Source organism: Dipodomys spectabilis, unplaced genomic scaffold (assembly GCF_019054845.1).
Source record: "Dipodomys spectabilis isolate Male_0828 unplaced genomic scaffold, ASM1905484v1 ptg000172l, whole genome shotgun sequence".
In the NCBI taxonomy this organism is placed as follows: domain Eukaryota; kingdom Metazoa; phylum Chordata; class Mammalia; order Rodentia; family Heteromyidae; genus Dipodomys; species Dipodomys spectabilis.
This window is the reverse complement of record NW_024870849.1, coordinates 3,402,360-3,418,381: the sequence shown is the minus strand read 5'-3', so window position 1 is coordinate 3,418,381 and position 16,022 is coordinate 3,402,360. Positions and strand designations below refer to the sequence as shown.

The following is a 16,022-nucleotide window of genomic DNA, read 5'->3' as shown; positions in this document are numbered from 1 at the left end:
AGTGGAAGAAGGTGGGGTCACTGGGGAGGAGGCTGTTTGGGGCAGAGTTTGGAGGAGGAAGATCAAGATTACAAAGGAGAAGGTTACTTAGAGGAGGGGTTCTGGTGGAGCACTGTGAGCCTTGTGGGATATGGGTGGTGTTTCCCATAACGCAGGGAAGAGAACGCAGCCTGACAGAAGTAGGGGTTTATGATGCAAGAATGTGGAACTATGAGGAAGAGGCTTTTTGGGGTCTGGCTTTGAAAGGATAGGGCGATGCTAGGAAGAAGTGGGCTAGAAAGTGGCGGGGTTTCTCGTGGAGAATGGAAGGACTTTGGGAAGTGTGTTAGGGTGGAGGTGAGGTTTCAGGCAGAGCAGGATGTAGTTCAATGTATGGAGGAGTTTTTCAGGACCAGGGCTTTGTGAAAGCAGAGATAGGATACAGTGGACTAAACTAGTTAGGACGGGGTTTCTGGTGTAGCCAGTCACCACTTCGAAAAGAGGAGTAAGGTTGAGTGGGGATTTAAGTGTTGCAAGGCAGGACAAGGACTTTGAACATGGTTTCCAGTAGTGCAAGGTAACCTTCACCAAGGGACTCTGAAGGGACAGGGATTTACAGTTGAGCCTGGTGAGGCTTCCAGAGGGAGGCAAACTGGTGCAGTGGTTTCAAGTGGAGCAATGTGGGTGTTGAGAGATGGGATAGTGTGGTCGGGGTTTTCTAGTGAGGTTTTTCTGGAGCAGCGCAGGGCTTGGATTCATAGGCCTATTGGAGGAGGGGCTTTGAAAAGGAGTGGAAGGTCTACAACTATATAGGATATTATGGTCAGGGTATCTGGTGTAGTAGGGTGTGTATCTGAGGGAGGACCCAATAGATGGAGGTTTATCTGGGGAGCAATGCAGGGCATTGAAAGAGTAGATATGGGAGGTGGAGAGGCTTGTGGTGAAGCAGGGCTGGCTTTCCCGCCAGAAGATGTGCTGTGTGAGAAGCTTCTGGTAAACCACGGTGGGGCTTCAAGGGCAGTTATATGGAAGTGGAGGGTGTTTGGTATAGCATGATGGGGTTTGTGGGAAAATTTATGTTCAGGGCTGAATTTGAGAGGTTAGGCCACTTAGAAATAGACTAGTTATGGGTGGAGTTTCTGATGAAACAAAGAAGGGCTTGAGGAAGAAGTCTGATTGGGGGTGGAGTATGAAAGGGAAGGGAGGAGCTTGGAGGTACTACAATATGGGAGCAATGGGACTGTGAGGGACTAGAGTAGTTAGGGGTGGGGTAGCTGGTGGATGAAGGGAGAATTCCAGGGAGGAGCCTGATGTAGGTGGGGTTCTTGGTGCAACAAGGAGGAACATAGAAGGAGGAGATATAGATGTGGCCTGGTTTCTGGTGGTAGAGAGCAGGGTTTCCAGGAAGGGGTGGAGTGGAGGAATACTTTCCCTGTAGCAGAGGAGGACTTTCAGGAAGGAATCTGGTCGCAGTCAGGACTTTGAAAGTTTATAGCAGGAGTACCAGGGAGTAGGTTAGTTAAGGTTGGGCTTTTTAAGGAGGAGGCTGCCCGGAAGTGTCTTTCCAGTGGATTCAGTCAAGTTTTATAGGAAGTAGGGTTAGGAAAGGGGCAAGACTTAGTGAAGAATGGAGAAACAAAAAATAAACCGTTACTCCTAATAGAACACCATTTTCTGTCAGTTTTGAATTATATTACTTTTATGTATGCAAGAGATACTGCAGGAAGTAACCAAGTAATAATTCCTTCCTAGTGAAATTTTTCTTTGTTCCAATTGAGTGAAAATAAAACCACAGGTCACATCAGGCTCAGAGACATACAGTGGGCTAAGACACATGAAGCACTGCACTTGATTCCCCAGCACAACCTTTAAGGACCACAAATAAAAATTTTAAAATGTCTCACTTAGTAAACAATGGACACTCTATTGTCTTAAAAATTGTGAATGAATATAACTTTTACTCTGACCATTTTAGAAATCATAAAAATAAGTAGTAATGTTTTAACTTTATATAACATTGGAAAGTATACTAAAAATAATTAGGAAAATATAAAATTGTACACAGAATGTTTGTTCTCCAGCAACAATTTTAATCTAAAAGAATTTAAAACTAGAAAATTGCCATATAGTGAGATTGCAGCATTGTTTCTTTTTAGTTCTCAAAATGGTGACTTAAGCAATGTGTCTTTATCATTGGATGCACCGATGTTAAAACATATCTAAGAATGTGAAGCACTACTATACAAACCCTGTAGAAATTCAGAAGGATCTGTGAAATGATGTTGCAATAAAATTAATGACTTATTAGAGTAGGAATTGATCTTCACTAGGCCCAAAAATATTTTCCAGAAGAAAAGGCTACATTGAAAAAAAACCAAAACAATGAAAAGAAAGCAGGGAGGCAGACCTTGAAATAAACATTATCCAAAGAACAACATCTATTGAGCCATGATTGCAATCTTCTTTTACATAAGTTACAGTTACTGACCCATGTTCTTTCCTAATGCCAAATAACAAAGCCATGAAAATGCAGTAATCATTTTCAAGGTATTAGAATTTACAGAAAGAATTCAATGAATGTATTGCTAGAAAATAAAGATAGATGTCTGAGATAAAGAGTGAAGAAAATATCCCCAATTACTGGCCTTTTGTGATGAGAGGGGTACAAAACAATACACAAGGAGAATGGATGGAAGTACAGTAGTGCATACCAGTAGTTCCCAAGGTGCAATGTTGAACAGGGGAGAAAATAAACATAACAATCAAAGGACTTAGCACTTGAGAGTAGAGCGAAGAACAGTGAAAATACATGGAGAATTACAAAGGATGCCCTTGCATAGTGTGCATGCAGAAGTGTGCATGGCATTGAAGTCTAAAATATGTGGAGTTATTATAGGAAACTACTTGTACTCAAATGGTGTGACGATCAGTAATAAATTTATGATTACAGGACATTGAATAATCATAAAGGTCTTGCTTCAATAGTGCAGAGTTAAACCTTGATAAATTCTGTTTTGAAACAGCTAACACACTATAAAACCAAGACAAGAAGTTTCAAATTATATATAAGTGACTTGACTGCAACAAGAGAGTTCAAAAAATCAAATCACATAATGTGGATGCAAAAGGATAATATTATTAAGGTAATCTTTAAACAACACACATTTTATGTGAGTAGTCCTGATTATAAATTAATTGTTTTCCTTACAGATTTTGGATTCACAAAATCAACAAATAACAAAACAAAACAAAAGAAAACAAATGACACTTGGCAATAGAGCTGGATGCCAGTATCTCATCTCACGAGGCTGAGACTGGAAGATCATGGTTCACAGATGGCTGGAGTAGCAATCCACGAGACATTTATGTTCAATTGTTCAAAGACAGAATGAAACCTTGGTTCAAATAGTAGAGACTCAGTCATGAGTGAAAAAAAAAGCTAACAAGGTTTTGAGGCTCCGAGGCAAGTTTCATTACTGCACGCACGCATGCACACACACACACACACACACACACACACACACACACACACACACACACACACAAACACACACACATACAAATGGAATCAGAGGAAGAGGGAGAGCAAAAAGGGAACATTAATAGTTTAAAAAGTGAACCTTTCTGATGGAGGCATAGAATTCCATTGTGTATCTATACCTCATTTCCTTGATCCATTCATCTACTGAGGGACATCATGGTTGGTTCCATATCTTAGCTATGGTAAATAATGCTGCAATAAACACAGTCATGCTGGTAGCTTTAGTGTGGCCTTGTTTGTGATCATTTGGGTAAATGCCCAAATGTGGGATTGCTGGGTTATATGAGAGCTCTATGTGGAGTCTTTTGACGAACCTCCATACTACTTTCCAAAGTGGTTGAACAAATTTACACTCCCACCAACAATGCGGTAAGGTTCCCTTCTGTCCACATCCCCTTCAGCATCTGTTGTTATTAGAGTTCTTGATTATAGCCATTAGATACAGGTGGATCCATTGCAAGAAAGAGATATACAAGTCATTATGTGGAAAAGCAAACATTACCACTTGGGGGGGGGGAGGAGGAATGGGTGGGGGACGTGGGGAGGATGGGAAGGGGAAACCAAGGAGGAGGCTACAATGTTTGATAAGAAATGTACTCATTATCTTGCCCATGTAATTGTAACCCCTCGATACAGTATTTTCACAATGAAAAAAATAAAAGTGAACCTATCTGCCAGGACTATCCTAAGCATACATTAATTAATGAAAATGAGGGAAACCATGGATCCTATGTTCCTTTGAGTCTGGCTTCCTTCACATAATATGATTTTTTCCAAGTCTTTCCATTTTCTTAAGAAAGAGGTGTGTCATTCTTTCTGATAGAAGCATGAAATTCCATTGTGTATATATACCATTTTTTTTGATCCACTCATCTATTGAGGGGCATTTGGATTGGTTCCATATTTTAGCTACGATAATAATGCTGTAAAAAACATAGTTGTGCTAGTAGTTTTAGTGTACGTATATGACAAAGATATGATAATAAGCATATATCAAAAGGTAGAAGCATGAAGATATTAAAAACAGGAATGAGAAAAGGATGTCCACTCTCTCTATTACTCTTCAATATAGTAGAGTACTTTCTAGCAAGAGCAATAGGCAAGAGAAAAACATAAAGGGGATCCAAATAGGGAAGAAGTAAAACTATCCCTTTTCACAAGTGAAATGATCCTATATTTAAAGGACCCTATAGTTTCCTTCCTCAAGTTAGTAAAGGTGATGTTAACCTTCAGCAATGTAGGAAGGTATAAAATCCACAAGAATCAGTAGATTTTCTGTGTTACCAACAATGGGAATGATAGATCAAAGCATAATATTCTGCAATTGTGGCCAGCCTGGAGCACATTTTCCCAAGAATATTCTGTAGTGTAAAAGAGGACCAACTATCAAAATAAAGGTGAAAATACTTGTATACTAGAGACTGATTCATGTTGCTTATATCTGTTGTTGTTTTAATTACTTCAAACACATGGATAATTTATATTTGGATTACACAAATTGCAAAGGATTAATGGAATCAAAATTCAGTTTACTTTCATATACCCAATATAATACAATTAACCCCTTATGGAAAATTAAGTCCAACTGTAGAAACAATGTCAGGAATATAAAATAAGCCCTCAGTAAGTATAATCTGGCACACATACACCATCATCTACTCAGAAATTCAGTCTCTCTATAAATATTTATTTGATACAAAATAATAAAAACTTAATTACTGAACGTGAATTTATGAATCATCTAAAATACTCCTCGTGTATATAATTTATATAATTGTATAGATGTCACCTAGACAGGAATTTAACATGCACGTAGAAATCAAATTTCCACAATTTAAGATAGATGAGAGTAGTCATACCCTCATGTACTGTGTGGTGTGAATTTTACCACAATATTGAACCCTTCAACCTAATACCAAATTCATGTGGAATAATTTATTATTTGATGTTAAGTGCTAAGTGTAGAATACAACTTGAATTACTACATTAATTTACATAAATGAAACAATAATGATGTATTCTTTAAATTTTAATGGTTCTCAATTTTACAATTCCTGAAATATATCATTAAAATTAGTTCCACTTTTTTCTTTTCTATAGCTACTAAAATTATATATTAAACATTCAATATTAAGAAATCAATAAGTAACATATTATTAAAATGATATACTATTAAACGTTGATTTGAATTATATTTCTAACAAATTGTGATGTAAAAAACATTTAATAGAATTATGGGTAATATTTTTTAAACTTACCAGCTAGTTATTTGTTTCCTAGTTGTGTCATTTGTTATTGTTCCAAGTCATCTCTCCATGTTCATAGTTTTTTATATTTGTTTTTTTCGGGGGGCTGGGGGTCCGGTCGTGGCGCCTGAACTCTGGGCCTGGGCGCTGTCCCTCAGCTCTTCAGCTCAAGGCTAGCGCTCTACCACTTGAGCCAGAACAGCACGTCCAGCTTTTTTCTTTTTGTTTATGTGGTGCTGAGGAATTGAACCCAGGGCCTCAGGTATGCAAGGCAAGTGCTCTACCACTGAGCCACCTTCCCAGCCCTCCACCTTAATTGTTTAGTTTTCTTTTTTATCTCTATTGGCTCGCTGATTGTGCATTTTGTTTTCCCTTTTTAGTGACTGACATGAGGATGAAAATCTGTATGATAGCTTATTACTTCCTATGTTACTGTAAAATTCCTTTTCTCTACAGCTGTTCTACTCTTCGTTGTATACTACAGTATTTCCCCCACTCCCATCTCCTGTATTGGTGCTCTCATGTATGTTATTTTATTTTTTATTTAAATTTTATTGTCAAGGTAATGTACAGAGGGGTTATAGTTACATAAGTAAGGTAATCCTTTTTTTTCTAACTTGTTACTCCTTCCCCCATTTTTCTCCCTCTTCCCTCCCAATCCCCCCAAGATTATTTCCAATATATTGTCTTGTGAGTATCACTTTTGCATAGGTTTCCCCTTTGTTCTTTGTCTCTCCATTTTTTTTCACTTTCCCTTCCCTAGTTGAAATTAACATAATTACAAAACCCAGGGTATCAAAATCAAATATATTGACTATAGGGGATAAACCTATAAGTCGGGAAAACACAAAAGGTTAAAAAGAAATCACATAGTATATTAAGAACAACAACAACAAATAACATGTTCTGGAGTTTATTTCACTTGGAATCACCTTATATGCTCATATTCAAATAACAATTGAGCTATTCTGCTCATCTACTAAGATTATCCTTGATGTACACAATAATCGTCCCCTATGACCCAGTAATCCCATTTCTGGGAATTTATCCAAGTGACCACAAGCAAGGCCATACGAAAGCTTATTTACCATAGCTAAGATATGGAATCAACCCAGATGCCCCTCAGTAGATGAATGGATCACGAAAATGTAACACACACACACACACATACATACATACCTACACATGGAATACTATGCTTCCATCAGAAAGAATAATACCACTTCTTTGTCAGGAAATGGAAGATCTTGTAATAAAACACATTAAGTGAAGTAAGCCAGACTTAAAGAAACATATGTCCCATGGGTTCCCTTATTTATAATAATTAGTTTATATCAAGGATAATCTCATGTATTTTAATTTGGCATTTTGTTCTATGTTGAGCATACTTATTGCTATCTTGTTTGTTATTATTTCTACAAACAGGCCGGTATATTTAAAGAATTACATTCATCTCATCCGTTACTGAAGGAGAACAACTAAAAGAGCAACCCCTACAAGGAAGAACAACTCCTACTTAATTAGATTCATTCCTATGTAAAGCCAGTGTTTTTCCCTGCATCCTCATGTTGTACATTACAACTCTGTACTCGGTCATCCTGTATAACTACTATAATCTATATTGGGACATAAATGCCCCAGCTATTCTAGTTTGCTTTACTTTTTGAAAAATTTCTCTGTTGTTTTAGGTTGGTGTGTATGTGTGTGTGTGTGTGTGTGTGCGTTTGTACAAAGATCAGAAGACAACATTTTTCTTCATTTAGAATACATCTTTCAGGTCATTGTAAGTTGTGGCTAACTGGAGAAGTCTCTTGCTAGTTTAGGTATGAAACAGAAAAATATATTTGTGCATGCACCACAGTTGTTTATTAGTATGTAATTGAACACAAAACTTCGATTTATATCTTGCCTGTTGTCAATAATGTGAATAACAATGAACTATAGATGTATTTACTAGTTACCCAGAGAGAAATAATCATATGATTGGTGGTCGGATGATATTTCAACTCTGTATTTTTTTAGAAAACCATACTACATTCTAGAAGAGAATAGTAACCGGTATTTTGAACAAGAGTGTAGAAAAAAATTTCCTTTTCTCGACACTATCACCAACATTATTACGTTTTGAGTTTTTTGAAAAGGCAGGTTTTTACTATGTGCAGTACCCCAGACTAGCCTTAGACTCAAATCCTCTTACTCCAACCTGCCAAATGCTTGCATTAGAAGCCTTTACCACCACACCAAGTTCCTTTGATTTTTTTGATAAGAGTTATAATAGTTATGATGTAGTATCATAGTAATTTTGAATTGTATTTTTCTAATGACTTCTGTTCACAAAGCATTAATCCAGCATAGAAGTGGTATTAAACACAACTTTGTAAACCCACTGGTGATTTTCAGGGCATTTTGGAAAACATGTCTACTCAGAACTTTTGTCGATTTTTAATCAAGTTCCTTGTTAATCTCATCTTTAATCTCTATATACAAAATCAGTAATTAATTCAATGTAGTAGAAAGGAAAAAATTGAGAAACTCCTCACAATTTTCAATTTTCAATAACATGATATTGTTTAAATCATTTTCTGTTTACGCTTCAGCCTATATAACTCAATGTATTTAGACCTTTTACAAGGCCATCTGTATTTTATTTATTTTATGCTGATTGCTTTTTCCAAAGCCTGCATGTCTAATTCTCCTTGGTTTCTTGCAGTCTAATGTAGTTCAGGTTTCAAACTGAAGAATAAATTGAAGGAAGCAACCAAAAAAAGAGAGTTCTTCTCATCTGATGATGCCTCTACAAGAATGAGAAAAGTGTTCATCCTGCTAAGACCTATGATAGGATATCAAAAGGAGAATTCTTTCTTCTAGGTCTTCTCTACCTTTGCAATTTACCTTAAATGATGTAAAACTCAATATACTGCTCAGTTACTTTTACGTTTTATCAGTTTTGCACATTATCATATGGACTTCACCTCAGTCTACAACATTCCTTCATTATTCTGTCCCTGATAGTTTTACACTATCAAGACATGAGATAACCAGTTTGATTTACAGCATGAGAAGTTATCCAGCTGGCTTCCTTGGAAGCACAGCATAGTCAATAGACTTCTGGTTGCTTACTACATGTAATGATTTCGGTAATATATATCACATTCTGTTTAATACTAAAAAAACTGCTGGGTAAACTGAAAGCTCATTCATAGAAGTTTATGTTAAGTTTTTCACAAGTTTTATGTCTCTTAGGTCTTAAAAAATTTGCTATAATGGTAATGTTATTACCATTTTAGTGTTGAGAAAAATTGTAATTCAAGGCACTAAGTGCATGACCCAAAGGCACATAGTGAGGAAGGAAATGAGTCAAAATTTCCAAAAGCCTTTCAGCAATACAAAAATGTAGGTAAAAATCTCTTCATTCTCTTGTACACTCAATTCAATATTGATATTGTCCAATAAATAATAGCATAAAAAATATAGCCATGGTAATTTTTTCTATCACATTTTGTCTTCAACACAGACTGTGTTGGTGACATTGGGTTATCATGCACAGAGCTGAGATTATAAATTGAGGTCCAAAGAGAGCCAAATTTCTTCTGTCCCACAGTTCCAGTATCCTTTTTAAAAAGCATTAAAACTTTTAAATACCATCACTTACTGTCTTTTAAGAATCCCAAAACATAAAAAATTCACATATAATCACTACAAAAAGCTTTAAAAGTAGGAAATAATAAAACAGGCCCTCGTGAACTAAAGTTTCTTCTACTTTTGAAATTATTCCTAAAGCCTTGTACTGGTTTATCATACCTGTAATCTTGTCTACTTGGCATATCTACTCAGGAGCATGGGATCTGTGGATAGGAGTTGGAAGCCAATTAAGGCAAAAAAAATTCACAATATTATTTTTCAAAAATTTAAATGAACTAGCAAACGTCCAGGAATGGAGATGTAGCTCACATAGTAGCTCACCAAGCTAGAGAGGGAAGTCCTAGCGAAACCTTGAAGCCCTGAGTTCAAACTCTGAGCATGCTAACATGCAGGCACATACACACACATGCACGCACACACACACACACACATACACTTATTCAAAATATCTTCAGGTCAGTGTTTTGCATTAATTTCTTTGTTAATGATATTATATGGTTAAAATAATAGAAATACTCTTCCATCTCAGAACATTTTTAAACGTTTTTTATTGTAAAAATACTGTACAGAGGGGTTACAGTTACATGAGCAAAGTAATGAGTACATTTCCTATCTAACATTGTTACCTCCCCCTTGGTTTTTCCCCAAAAACCTCTTCCCTTCTACCTCCACAAGTACACCCTTCACCCCCTCCCTCCCACCTAGCCTAAATTGTAAAGTTAGTTTTTCAACCTAGTGTCTTGGGCAACTCATTGTTACAATGGGTCAACCAGTATCTCTATTTAAGCATTTTGTTTTTTCCCTTTCCCTCTCCAAATTAGAGAAGTGCATATAAATGAAGGCGCATCAACACCAAATACACTGAAAACAGAGGTTATACTGTGTGGGACGACCATATTAAAAAAAAAAAAACAAAAAAAAACCACATCGTACATTACAGGTGCATTAGAAACAATAGCAAGAAAGGGGGAAAAAAAACAAAAAACACTTGTGTCCCTATCTTGGGTTCATTTAGCTTAACATCAACTTATCTAGTCATATGCACATAGCTTTTGACCTTTTCTGCTTATCCCAGACATATATAACTTATTGCAAATACGGGATACCATGGGACCTATGTTTCTTTGGACTTGGCCTATTTCAGTTAATATAATTTTTTCCAAGTCTTTCCATTTCCTAACAAATTAGGCAATGTCATTCTTTCTGATGGATGATAGAATTCACACACACACACACACACACACACACACACACACACACTCACAAGGTTTTCTTGATCCATTCATCTATTGTGGGGCCTCGGGGTTGGTTCCATATCTTAGCTATGGTAAATAATGTTACAATAAACAGTTGTGCTGGTAGTTTTAGAATGGCCTTGTTTGTGATCATTTGGGTGAATGCACAAAAGTGAGATTGCTGGGTCATAGAGGAGCTCTATGTGGAATCTTTTGAGGAACCTCCATACTGCTTTCCAAGTGGGTGAACAAGTTTACACTCCAACCAAGAATGCAGTAGGGTTCTCTTCTTGCCACATGCCCTCCAGCATCTGTTGTTGTAAAAATGTGGAAAGCTTCACGAATTTGGGTGTCATCCTTGTGCAGGGGCCATGCTAATATTCTCTGTATTGTTCCAATTTTAGTGTTTGTGCTGCCGAATTGAGCACAGAACATTTTTTATATATAAATTGGAATTGATTTTCTTAAGCTAGATAATTCAACAAAAAGCAAGTTCAAAAGAATTGTGAAATTTTAGAACCATGTATTTCTTACATAAGCACACATTTAAGAATAAAGTCAAGATTGATATGACAAAAAAAAAAAACGAATCCAGATGTTTGTTGTTCAAGAGATGTGTAGGAGGAGGAATTCAATTATTCTACACAGGGCACCTGTCATAATGAACACTGCAGCAAGTGTTAAGGTATGTAAAAGTTTTAATGTTTTAAATTTTTAATTTTGGGAATTTGCTTATATATGCCAAAATTAAGACTGTTTGACAGGTCATAACCCTTTTCCATAAAGTATTTAAATTTATGGTAGCTGACATATACTACTAAGTATGTACATTTCAGAGTTTATAGAAAGTTTATTAATGAGAAGATGCAAAGTCTTTGTGTAAAGAAACAGAGCAAAGAGTTAAGACTTTAACTACATAGTTTCTGTTGAAACTTTAGGGCTTCTTTTCTTTATATGTTAGCAAGGAACAAATGATGATATAAGCCATGTACCAGTGGTGAGATGAGACATAAATAGTTATCATACAGTGTAAATTTAAAGGGTACTCATAGCCTATAAAACTCTTGTTGAACATCATAATCTTAGCCAGTTTTAAATGTACAGGATTATGAGCAAATAGCAAAATCTAATATATAGTATACTTCAAATACTGGAAACACTGGTATTTGGCTTTTATTTTATCAATCATTAATATTTAATTATTGGTTTTCTTTATTTGTTGCATTGTTTCCCTTGTTGCAATATAATACAACTTTTTTAAGTTGTCATTATGAGGTATTTTGAAAATGTTACTGGGATGACCATTTTTTATAGGTGCATGTGAATTCACAGAAATCAAAATTAAGAACAAAATATTCATGAAAAATTTTCTCAAGTAGAGTCTGAATCAGGAGTGTTGATTAATGTCCATACATAAAATCTTAGCCTTAGACTGAAGCAGTGGTTTTACAGAGTTGAGGTCACAAAAGTGAGAGACTGTGTTTTTTTTAGTTTTTTGGTTTGGTTTTTGTTGGTTGTGGGACTTGAACTCTGGGTCCTGGGTGCTCTCCCTCAGATCTTCAGCTCAAGGCTAGTGCTACCACTTGAGCCACAGCACCATGCCTATTTTTTCTGCTTATATGGTGCTGAGGAATCAAACCAAGGGCCTCACGCATGCAAGGCAAGCACTCTACCACTGAGCCACTTTCCCAGAACCCGAGAGACTGTTTTTTTAAAAAATCATCTGAACAGGGGAGTTCTGGGAAGAAGGCAGAGGAGAAGCTGGAGGCTAAACAAGCTCTCGCATAGAAAGCAGTTTTAGAGTTCCAGTAAACAGTCCTAAGCCAGATAATCACACCAAGTGTGCCATCACAGGACAGAGAGTTAGGCCCTAGAGGGAAAATCCAGGCATGGAGACATATCTGAGCTCTTGCCAGCAGCCGCCACCGCTGCAGCAACAGCCATGGTGGCGGTGGCAGAAACCGCCATACCTGAATCACAGAGATTCCGTGACAAAGGAGCCAGCCAGACACAGTGGGTGAGCGGATTCTACACAACACCAGCAAGAACTGACAAGGAGCGACATCTTCATCCTGCAGTTTGCAGACCAGAGACGACCCAGGAACCAAGATGGCATGAGTAGAAGCCTGACTTTTTCACTCCTCAGGGAGCAGAGGAGGGAAGGCCACCCCTCCCCCCACCCAGTACCGGAGATCTCCATCTTGGATACCGAAAAAGCTCTGCCGAGCTGCTAAGTCCAACTCAGGCCTTGGAAGAAATCTAGTCATTTAGCAGGTCACAAGAACCTAACCTGACCTTCCAGACTCAGCTCCGCCTAGGGAAAAGTCACCCAGCTCGGGTGCCAGCCCAGGGAGTGGCTTTATTCACTGGGTAATTAAAGCCAGAGGCTGCCCCTCCCTTTAGCAGCCTTCACAATCAATTGAAATTCAGTAAATATAAACCCTGAGAGTGGCTCCAGGCTGGGCTCTGAGAGTTTCTCACAAACTAGCCCCCGGGAAAAGCTACTGTTTGCTGAAAGGCCTCAACTCTACCCAGAACCTCGCCTCATCACAGCATCTCCAAACATGAGGAAAAAGCCATCTCCTCTTTTGTGATACTCAATGCAGATCTCCCTCCCGTTGAACTAACCTGGGAGGAGGATCGCAAAATCCTGGGTAAAGCAGAACATTTTTCTGCCTGTCCAAACAAACTGACTTAAGAAACCAACCAAGCCACAGGACCACAAGCAGACCAGAGACTCCAACAAGACACTAGTTATGGACACAAGGGAGATACAGGATTTTTCCCAACCCTCCCAAAAAATAAAAGAACTTTTTTCTTCTTCTTCTTTTTTATACCTTTTATAAATATTTTTTCTTTTCTAAAACTTTTTTTAATTTTTAATTTTTACCTTTTTTGAAAAAAATTGTTTTCTAGTAACTTTTTTTTCCTCCTATAATTTTTATTTTAGGGATACATGTGTGTGTACATTTTTTTTCTTTTTAAAAAATTTTTCTTTTTGTTTTTTGTTTAGCTCTACTGAACTTCTGATCTTTTTTTCTTTCTTTCTTATCCTTTTCACCTTTTCTTCTCTTTTGTTATTCTTTATGTGGCTTAATTGTTGTTCTGCACATACTCAGATAAACCTGTAGTTGACTATTAGACCCTATCCCCATTGTGTACACACTTAATCCACAAATTTATTACTCAATTCAAAAAATCTGAGACCTAAATTCCTTAATAGCAGTACTACCTCTTTAAACCTATATAATATTTTAAGTATTTTTATTTTTAAGTTTTTCACATCTCCGTTATATCCCTCCCGTTCTCTCATGATATTCAGATTCTTTGAATACTTTGTTCTCGAATCTGCATAATACTTTTAATTTTTACTTTTCTATTATTTCTGGTCTATATTTTTCCTTCTCTTCTTTTTTCCTCTCTCTCTACTTTCATCCAATCCAACCTATTTCCTGCTTTGAGATTAGGACTTAGTTAATTCTCTTTTTGCCTTCCCACATCACTCTATTCCTAATTTCACCCACATATCTCCCAACCCTAATAATTTCTGGTTTTCCAAATTCTTCTTTGCAGTTTGTAGCCTATTAATATATAGTTGTTTGATGTTGAATAGAGATATCTGTTGAACTAGATTGTATCTGCAGATTATTGACTATACAAATTCAGACATTGGTTGATGCTTGCCTTAAGTTAGTGTTCTAGCAAAAAACTGGTGTTATTTTCATTCCAAACGGGCAGAGTAAGCCAGAAAACCACAAGAAAAATGGCAAGTCCGGGTATCTCCACTCCCACTCATGATAATCCGGGTACAGAACAGATAATGAATAATCCAGAGGAGAGTTCCCAAATAGCTCTACAAACACGGCTGGCAAACATGATAAATGAAAATATTGAAAACATACAAAGGACTCGGTATGCGCATGATATGGAGAGAGAGGAGGCAAACAGAAGGTCAATGCAGGAAAAGATTGAAAATATACATAGGACTCTGTATGAGCGTGATAGGGAGAGAGAGGAGGCAAACAAAATGTCAATGCAGGAAAAGATTGAAAACCTACAAAGGACTCTGTATGATGGTGATAGGGAAAGAGAGGAGACAATCCAAAGGTGTATACAGCAATATCATGAGCGTGAGGAAGGTACTCAAAAACTGATACAGGATTTGCATGAGCAGCCTGAGAATACTCAAAGAGAAAGGCAGGAATGGCGTAAACAAGCTGAGAACACTCAAAGAAAACTACAGGAATGGCATGAACGGGAGGAAGCTAAGCAAAGAGTAATACAGGAACTGAGAGAGCAGGATGAGAATACACAAAGATCACTAAAGGCATTCATAGTATCCATTAACAAGAGCTGAAGGAAGTCAGTGAGACCACAAAGGGAATGCTGAATGGAACCCAACAGAAGGAATGGGAGTCCACGGAAACCATAACCAATCAACTAGGTGATTTGAGAATAAACACTGAACACCAAATTAAGGATGTAAAGAAGTTCATACAATATCTAAAACAACGCTTCAACAAAGAATTTGAAGCCATCAAAGCTGACCAATTTTTTTTTTTTTTTTGCTTATGTGGTGCTGGGGAATTGAACCCAGGGCCTCATGCATGCAAGGCAAGCGCTCTACCGCTGAGCCACCTTCCCAGCCCCAAAGCTGACCAATTAGAAGGAAAGAGATAAAAAACAAAGTTGAAAGTCTTGACAGCAGGTTAGACCATGCAGAAAATCGAATCTCAGGAATTGAAAACAGCCTAGATATTATAGAGAAAGAACATACAACCATCCCAGACAAGTTCAAGAAATATGATATATCTATCCAACACTTGGAAGACACCACCAGAAAGCCTAATCTAAGGATAATGGATGTAGAGGAGCACCTAGAAACAGAAGTTAATGGTCTAGGAAATTTGTTTAACAGGATCCTAGCAGAGAACTTCCCAAACATGCAAAAAGATTGGTCTATTCAGATACAAGAAGCTTTTAGAACTCCAAATAGACCAGACCAGAATAGGACATTCCACCGTCACATTATAATCCACACAGGATCAACTCAGTCCAAGGAAAAGATCCTTAAAGCTGTCAAGGAGAAAAGATTAATCACCTATAAAGTGAAACCAATTAGAATCACCTCAGATTTCTCAGCAGAGACAATCAAAGCAAGAAGAGCCTGGAATGATGTATGCCATGCCCTGAAAACAAAAAACTATCAATCAACAATACTGTACCCAGCTAAACTCTCCTTCATACCTAAAGGCCAATAAAAACCTTCCATAGCAAAGAAAAATTGAAATAATACATCTCCACCAAACCAGCCCTACAAAAGGTTCTTAAAGATGTCCTACACATAGAAAACCAACAAGACCACAATAAAGGCCAAGA

General features: G+C 37.2%; 1 non-coding gene across 1 annotated transcript; it reads right to left on the bottom strand.

Moving 5' to 3' along the window:
• Nucleotides 1–10,964: 10,964 nt before the first annotated feature.
• LOC122119541 lies at nt 10,965–11,071 on the bottom strand. Its single transcript, XR_006149593.1, has one exon. It is a non-coding gene; the product is annotated as a U6 spliceosomal RNA (small nuclear RNA).
• Between the last annotated feature and the right edge of the window lie 4,951 nt (nt 11,072–16,022).